General features: G+C 35.4%; 1 long non-coding RNA gene across 3 annotated transcripts in view; it reads left to right on the top strand.

The window, feature by feature from the left end:
• Nucleotides 1–832: 832 nt before the first annotated feature.
• LOC106537419 (uncharacterized) overlaps nucleotides 833–8,404 on the top strand; it is a 92,790-nt gene continuing 85,218 nt past the window's right edge. For all 3 annotated transcript variants that reach the window (XR_015697736.1, XR_015697735.1, XR_015697734.1), the window contains exons 1-2: nucleotides 833–911; nucleotides 7,547–7,646. This is a non-coding gene — a long non-coding RNA (uncharacterized LOC106537419). The remainder of the gene's footprint in view (nucleotides 912–7,546; nucleotides 7,647–8,404) is intronic.

The raw sequence follows: 8,404 nt of genomic DNA, 5'->3' as shown, positions 1-8,404 counted from the left end.
ATCATTCCAAATATAACAAGACTGAAATCAGCAATAGGAAATAAGTTTGCAGGCTTAAGGTCAGCCAATATACACCGGGCTACAAGTAGCATAAACTATTTAGACATTTTTTACGGAAGGTATAACTCAGTTCCTCTCTAAGTACCGCCTAGTTTCCTAAACATAGTATTTTTCATTCTGCAATTGTGTGTGGTATTTAAGAGTACACGTGCCTATGCGCACACTGACAAATACGATTTCTTGGTTTTCATGTGAAGGGGGAAAAAAAGCCTACCATATACCATATATTGCATTTAACCCATAGGGAGCTGCGGAGGATTATGGAGGGTTAAAATAAATAAATAAACTCAGGCTCAGTGGTTGTTGAGGTCTGCCAGAGATTGGGCGGCTGGCTGCAGCTTAGTCCGGGGAACAATAGGTACCTGTATTCTGCATGGACCGCTGGGCAGGGACCAAGCAATCTGGGGAAAGCTTTGCCTACTACGAGGAGGCTTCCTCCGGGAGAATGCATAATGAGAGCCCCGCTTTCCCGCGGAGGGGAAGCGAGGAAGGCGAGAAGGAATCCCGGCTCTTGCATGAGGAGGGGGCCGACTGAGCTTTAATCATTTCTTGCCAGCCTTGACTTGGCCTGAAAGCGAGGTTCCCGATGTAGAACTCGGCGGGCTGCCTTTCTCTTTCACTAGTTCAGTCAGACACTGTCGCTGCAGAAGAAGCACATGCCGCTCCTCGCCCCTTCCAGGCGGGCGCGCGCGCGCTCACGCCTCCGCCCCCCCCCCCCCCGCTGGTCTGAGCAGGCAGCTTAAGTGTCACCGCTACAACCGAGCCCAGTGCAGCACCCGTCGCCATGGTGTGAAGAGGGGGCCCCGGGAGATGACAACAACGAAGGAGCTTCGTTCGGCTTTCAAGTTGGGGTAAGGGAGAGTCTTTATTTCCTCCACACTTTTCGAGTCCTTGAAGAGTAGGGTTTTATCCTAGGCTTACCTTATTTTCAGGGTGAAAGCTCTTTGCAAAGCCCGGATCGTAGGCATACATTGCCTGTGCAGAAACGGACTTGCCCCGCTTTTTCGGAGATGGGAACTCTTCGAATTCGAGTGGCTGTTAACATTCGGACGCCAGAATGGGTTCTTTTCTTTTCTTTTTCCCTCCTTTTCTTTTTTTGCAGAAGGGAGAGTATGGTCCTTAGAATAGAGTGCTTACTTGTTCATTACAGTTGGGAGTGCAAAATGTCCCTTCGCCCTGGCGATCCGTCCCATTTATTTTACTTTTTTTTTACACCCTTGCCTGTCTTGAGGTCAGACTTTTAAAAAATTAATGAACTTTTCCTGCCGAGTTCAAGTAACAATATACACGAACGGCTGAAGCAGAAGACCTCATGATCTCAGGGATATTTTTTCGTGCAGGTGTAAAGTTCAAACTTTAATATGTTGTTTTCCGAGTACTTTACATTAATTGGAAGTATGTTTTTCCATTAGAAAAATGTCAAGTATCTAAATTATTAGCACAATGCAATGTTAACAAAACACATTGCAGAGCATAACAGAAGTAGGCAGGGTTTTTTGTGAACTGCATAAATAAATAATACGGTGATCCTCCCTACATCATAGGTGTGTAGTAGTTTATTGTTAAGCGACTTCCTAAATATGTAATTCAGAGAAATTCATAACAATTGAGGAAAATGCAATTTGAACCATAAAGTTATATCTTAAAAAGATGACCAAGAGTGTTAGCAAAATAAATTGAATTATACAATGAAAAACAACAGCAGGGAAACAGCTTAAAAAGTCTAATATGTACTTTTTGTTATTTATATTGATGAAAAAAGCCACAAATTATTACTGGTATTTGTTAGTTAAAAAAACAGCTAGGACTAGCTACAGCAAATAATCCTTTTAAAAGACCTAACTGGTTCAGCAAAAGACTATCTCTGATATAGAATTAATTATTATCTTTTATTGGTTGTAAAATAGAGCAAAGCAGGCAATTTGAAAGCAGTGTGTATTATGATCTGTGAGAGAGCTGCATTATATTAAATCACCCATTTCTAAGTTTCATTTTATAATTATGTAATTATGCTTCTTCATGGAAAAATAACATTGAGATTTTGTTTGCTTTGAAACATTCATTTCAGCTGGAATGCATGTTATTTATTCAATGTGATGCAAGGACAAGAAAATAGTTTTTCCCTTTTGGACCTATTGTGATGGGCATAGGATAATCTAATCTTTTTAATTTTGATTTTCACACTCCAGAAGATTAAAAAGAGATTTCAGCTCTTTCTAGTGATTGCTTAAGTCTTTCTAAATGTTTAAAAGACTATTCTTGGTTGCTATGGCCAGTCTGACCTCTCTCTTTGCCATTTTAGGGACTAAGGCAATCCTTTTTTACATTAATTCCATGCACCATGATTTATCTTTAAAATTGTGACTAAATGTCTTTGTTTCCAAGTGATAAATGTGGCATGTATTAATCATTTATTAGAAGTAAACATTGCTGTCCTACTCAAAATACGTTTTGTTCTGAGTTAATGGTATGGAACAAGCCACTCTCAGCAAACAACTATCTATTATTTTAAAGAGCCACTGAAAACTTGGCTCCAGAAGGAGGAAATTGGCATTCACTTTCTCTTTCATCGGTGTTTCATTTCTGATATCTGATGATGAGACAGCATGTAAACTGAAATGAATGCCTAGTATTCCATTCTCCAGCCAGATGTATATTGGGTCAATTTTGTATATGTATTCCATACTGCCTCCCACTGCTATTTTATTATCACTGACTGTACAAAAGATATGTAAATAGAAGTATTCTTCTGATAGAGGCTCCCTAGTTTTATACTATTTCATTGAATAGCATCAGATTTTGTTGTTACAAAGTATGTTCATCTTTATTTAATGTCCTTTGCATATTAGAAAATCTTTCAGAAAGATTTAGGTTTTTTAGATGTTTTTCACCCCCAATACTAACTGCTTATTGAAGAAATACAGCAGGGTTTCTTTCCCCCCTCTGTTGGATGAAAATTGCTGGTTTGACTTGTTGTTTGGGTTTTGTATGCCAGGCTAATGTAATAATGATCTCAGGCTAGCAGAGAAAATTATTTGGGAGTTTCAGATGCCTGAAAAACACATTAACGGTTAACTTTTTTTCCTTAAAGCAATTCCTAAAATTGCAACTGTAGATGCAGCGTGATACCGAATGCGTTACCAGTAACATTTTTGATTTAATTCGCACGTACACAAACTAATATTTTTAAAGAATGTATTTCTTTAACATGCAGGAAGAAGTGCATGATTAATCCCATTGATTTTAGGGGTCCACTCTATGTCTAGCAACAAGGCGTTAGCTAATGGCTTTCAAAAATGATTGCTGTCTCCCAATTAGGCATCAATTGGGAGACCCAAAATAGTCTTTTAATATTGTAATAAGCGGTGCCCCGTTGAATAATGTTTTATAATTTAAAGAAAGTTTTGCTTAAAGCATTTGTAACTGTGATGTGATCCTTAATTCTGTTGTATATTATGTAATATTGAAAATATAATTGAAGGTGCCTGAGATTTGAGATAATAAAGGTGATGCTTCTTCTTTAAGAAAGTCAGTAGATGAAGTCTTCAAAATGTTCAATATAGAAAGAGACAAATTTAGTTAAAATTTAGTTAATAAATGGCATGCATTAGTCTTCAGATTAACAGACTTTGGTTGGGTCTTTTGGAACATTATTCAGTTTTAGATGAATTGGAGTATGTAAGGGGATTGTTAAGGATTATATAGGTAGAATTATGATATATGAAGCTTGAAGTCAAAGAATTTAGCCTAATCAAAACAAAGAAAAAGTCCCTCCAGCAAAAGAAAGGCTCAAGAGAAGTGCAAAATTGCACTTTGTTCAAAGTCTGATTACAACTAAACTATAAACTTACTGAAGAAAACACACGGTTCTGTCATGTATTAATGACACTTATTTGGCAAAGGGTTATCTTCAAATATATTTACAGTGAAATAGATTTAAATTAAGAGTTTAATAGTATTTTTGGTTGAAAGATTGTCATAATGAAGCATTGCGGGATATCCAAGAAATTCCACATCACAATCATTTCTCAATATATAAAGTAGCACAAATTTGATTTGCTCTTGTGAAACCAATGCATGAGGTTAAACAACTTTATAAATGTATAAATGTGTGAACTTGCAAATGAAAATGAATGTACAAAATGTATGTACTAACGACAGTTATGCATAAAAAGCACATGCACACATATCCTGCATTAAATTGCTTACAAAGCTGCATTGATAAATGTATGTATTTTAGAAGAAAAATGTGTAAGATGTTATATAGATTTCCACAACATTATCAAAAACTCAGAAAGGGATGATGAAGAAAGAGAAACAACTTGAAAAAAAGATAACTAAACAAATTCCAACTGGATCATTTACTTGCGTAAATCAGTGGCCAGATAATAGGCAATTATTTCCTGGTATCAGAAACCAAAAGGAAATACTTCATAATTAATTGAAGCACAGAATGCTGTTTTGAAATATTTATTGTCACTCTTCTTGATGATGTATGTACATTTTCATCTTTTGTATGTTTACTTAAAAATATTAAGTGATAGAATTACACTGTCTCTATTAACTGGTGCCAGATACAGCATTATTGATTAACTAACAGAAGGTACTGTTGAAGCATTTCAGCTGTCACCTTTATATTGGGCTTCATCAATTGCAATACAAATGTTTTTACAATTAATTATTCTTATGTTTTGACTTCCTGTAATTTGTGAACCTAGTCTTACATTTTCCATTATCTTTTCATCTTTGTAGGCTTGTACTGCCTTCTGCTTCTGAAGTATAATATTGTTAGGCATATGTGTATTTGTGAAACATGTGGTGTGTCAATTGAGTAGGAGTGTGTTAAAGCTCCTTCATTAAATGAAACCCATATTAAACATTGTATCTTGTTAATTTGTTTAATACAACACTGCCAGCATTCCACGTCTGTGCTTTAGAAATGTTATAAATACTACATCTCAAATTTCTAGTCAGATTTATATGTAAACATCTTTGTAACTCAATGATGTTCAAAATGCTACCTCCCTCATTCTTTCTCTCATACACAGCCAAAGAAGATACAACAGAAATGCTGTATTTATTCGCTTTCTTAACAGAAGTGTTTTTGTTCACATTTCCAATCAGACATTCATTTTAAGCTGGGCCAGTCCTCTTTCCCATTGTTTTGATTTTTCTGTTTTTCCCCCATTCTTCTTTTCTTCTCCAGCTATTACTTTCAGTTTGTTTTCATAGAGCATTATTAAATTTCAGGTTCTCCCAAGCATGTTAATAATAATCTCTCTTTATCCTCAGTGAAGCCATTCTGGCTCCTTTTGTATTGGCACAAATTATATGATTTTATTGAGGCATTCAATTTATTTATTTATTTTTAACTTTCCAGTTCTGTATTTCCCCTGCTTATATGTTCTGACTTTGTATTCTGATTGTGCAAAAACAATTTTTTTGCAATTGGCTACCAAGTTAAAATATGGAGCATGGTAATGCCCATTAAATATTAAATTATTCTGACTTGAGAAGCCTGAGAAGTACGACATTTCTGCCTCTTCCTGTTCCTAGTTTTACTATATTTTTGCCCATTTCTTCGGGAATGAGTAGCTCCATAAAAAAAAGATACAGGCTAGAACACCGGCAAGAAAAGACAGAATGCTTTAAGTAAGTAAACAGTTTAAGTAAAAGTAAGATAATTACTTTTATATAAAAAAGATAAAGGAAAATCAGAATAGTTTTTTTTCATCATTTTTATATAAAATAATTTATCTTGCTGTATCATCGCATTACAGATCTTAGTGGTTTGGAATTATCATCCATTAATGCAAATGAGTGTTGTGTTATGTCTAATGCAGTGTTATTGCAAGTTATTTAGAGAATAAAGAGAATTATTGCTTCATAACTACCAAAGACAGATTTCCTCTAAATCCTTCTATTGATTTGTTCCCCTCTGCTCCCCATCTACACATAAAAGCCTAGGCCTTAACTGGGTGTCCCATTTTGTGCTTTTCTAAAATCATTCCTGCAAGTTGTTTTCAGTTTGCAATTCTTACTTTCTTCCTCCTGGCCACAAAAATCCCCAGCCTATGAATTCCTTTTGCATACTTTACTGTATATTTAAATTGCACTGTACAGAAATATTGGCAGTGATGAGCAAACTCATAGAATGTAGTGATCTTGTATTGCCCTTTGGCATATTGTTATTAATGTTTCAATTTAGACTATTCCTCTGACTACCAGATACCCAATGAGTTTCATTAAAACAAGATATAGAAGGGAAATCCTGGGAAATATTACCAATTCTTCATGAAGATCAAAGCACTGAACTTCTGCACATATCCTTTGAAGCCTATTAAATTGAAATACAGAATATTGTTTAGCTGACAGTAGATAATATTTTCTTATTTTGAAGAATGATTTGAACTGAAGTTGTGCTTTTTGAAGTTTTTATGAATTTATATTTTTCCCTAGTCCCCCAAATTAATGATTTGTTCCAAATCAAATATTACTAATAATATTTCTTCTTTATACACAATGCACATTTTAAAATTCCATTTAATATTCATTATCCACTGTTAGTAGTTACAATTTTGAATCTACCATGTTATATTACCTTTTTATACATTGTACAATTAAGGTTTTAGCAAGATGATTTATTTTTCTTCTAGTAATTTTTGTGTTTTTTCTTCTCCGATTTTATCGAAATATACATAAATTAGGTTATGCTGGGCGTAATGAAGATTTGATTTGATTTAAAATTTGATTAAAGTTCTTTTCAGATCTTTGTTATTTTTGTTGTTTTTGTTGCCTAGCCTCATGTGAACCTAAGCCATTTGTTAATTTATGTTTCAGTCAAGTGTAAAGGCAGAAAATGATAATAACCAAGATTAAATGTATTGTGTAAACATAGTGATCGAGTCAGGAAGAGTAGCAAATCTTTGTTAGCAAGCTGATGTTTTGGTGTTGAGCATAATTGAAGAATCAACCAACCAATCCTTGTGTTGTCTCCAGCCTTTCACCCTGTCCATCTGTACTGATAGGATGGATTTCTTTCCATTCACTAGAAGAATAAGATTGGAGCCAGGTTGAATTATAAAGATCAGTTGGTATAATCAGGTCCTTGCAGTGGTGGGTTGCTGCCGGTTCAGCCCAAATCGGCTGAACTGATAGTAGCGGTGGTGGGAGGCTCCACCCACCTGCCCGGACGTTTCTGTGCATGCGCAGAAGCATCACGAGCACGCAAGGCAGTGTGCCCGAACCAGTAGTAAAGAAATTAGCAACCCACCTCTGGATCCTTGGTTACACAGAATATTGCAAGTATGTTCAACAGAATACAATCCCATTTTGTCTTTAAAATATACTTATTAATAGGAGAAAGTCATGAACAGAATAGACAAAGTCCTTTCAAATTATTAGGCTTCAATCCCATAAATTATCATAACTATATAAACCTATCCTTATTTTAATCAGTTCAGAATCTTTTTTTTTTTTTTTGCAGTTTGAAAGGACTTCTTCCAAATCAATATACAGTAAAAATATTATATGAATGAGAATCCTGGACTGAGATGAGACTATAAAGAACAAGATTGAATATTCTGGTATGTTTTCTCTATAATCTTCTTCACAGTTGTGAAAGTTTTATGTAAGTTTTTATTAGGTCTGTCAATGTTTATTTATTTTTATCCTACTTTTTTATCCTACTTATTTAAATTAGTCAAGGCAGTCTACATACCTATTTTCCCTCCTCCTATTTTCCCTACAACAACAACTCTGTGAGGTGGGTTAGGCTGAGAGAATAACAGATCCAAGATCAACCAGCCGACTTTCACGCCTAAGGCAGAACTAGAACTCACAATCTCCTGGTTTCTAGGCCAATATCTTAACTATTATTCCAAACTAGCTCTTATTCTAGCTTGTTTTCTATATACCCTTATGTCATTTGATTACTTCTGTAATTGTTCTAATAAAACATTAATTGTATGAGCAAGTGAGTTCAGATCTGTTCTAATAATATATTTGGGTCAATCAAACGTAAATCTCTCCTCAGGGTTAATGCTTCTTTTGCAAGAAGATTCCTAATAGGATACCAGGCTCTTGGTTCCCAGTAGTTTTGTGGAATGGGACAATTCACTGTAACCAACTCGCCACATTCAACTCGCTGCGACCAACTCACCACAGGGCGAGTTGGCCGCAGCAAGTTGGCCACATTGAGTTGGCCTTTAGCAACTTGTCATAGATCTGTAGTTTTGAGGGCATCATCATAATAACTGTAGTGGCTGTTCCAGAGAAGAGGAGGGAAGAACACATACCTGTTCCATTCTGTAATCCAGAGTTTCATATCATGCACTCAAAGATG

Source organism: Thamnophis sirtalis, unplaced genomic scaffold (assembly GCF_051295495.1).
Source record: "Thamnophis sirtalis isolate CommonGarterSnake01/CBP01778 unplaced genomic scaffold, rThaSir2_p1.2 scaffold_9, whole genome shotgun sequence".
NCBI classification, from domain to species: domain Eukaryota; kingdom Metazoa; phylum Chordata; class Lepidosauria; order Squamata; family Natricidae; genus Thamnophis; species Thamnophis sirtalis.
Note: the sequence above shows the minus strand (reverse complement) of the source record. Positions and strands in the feature narration are given on the sequence as shown.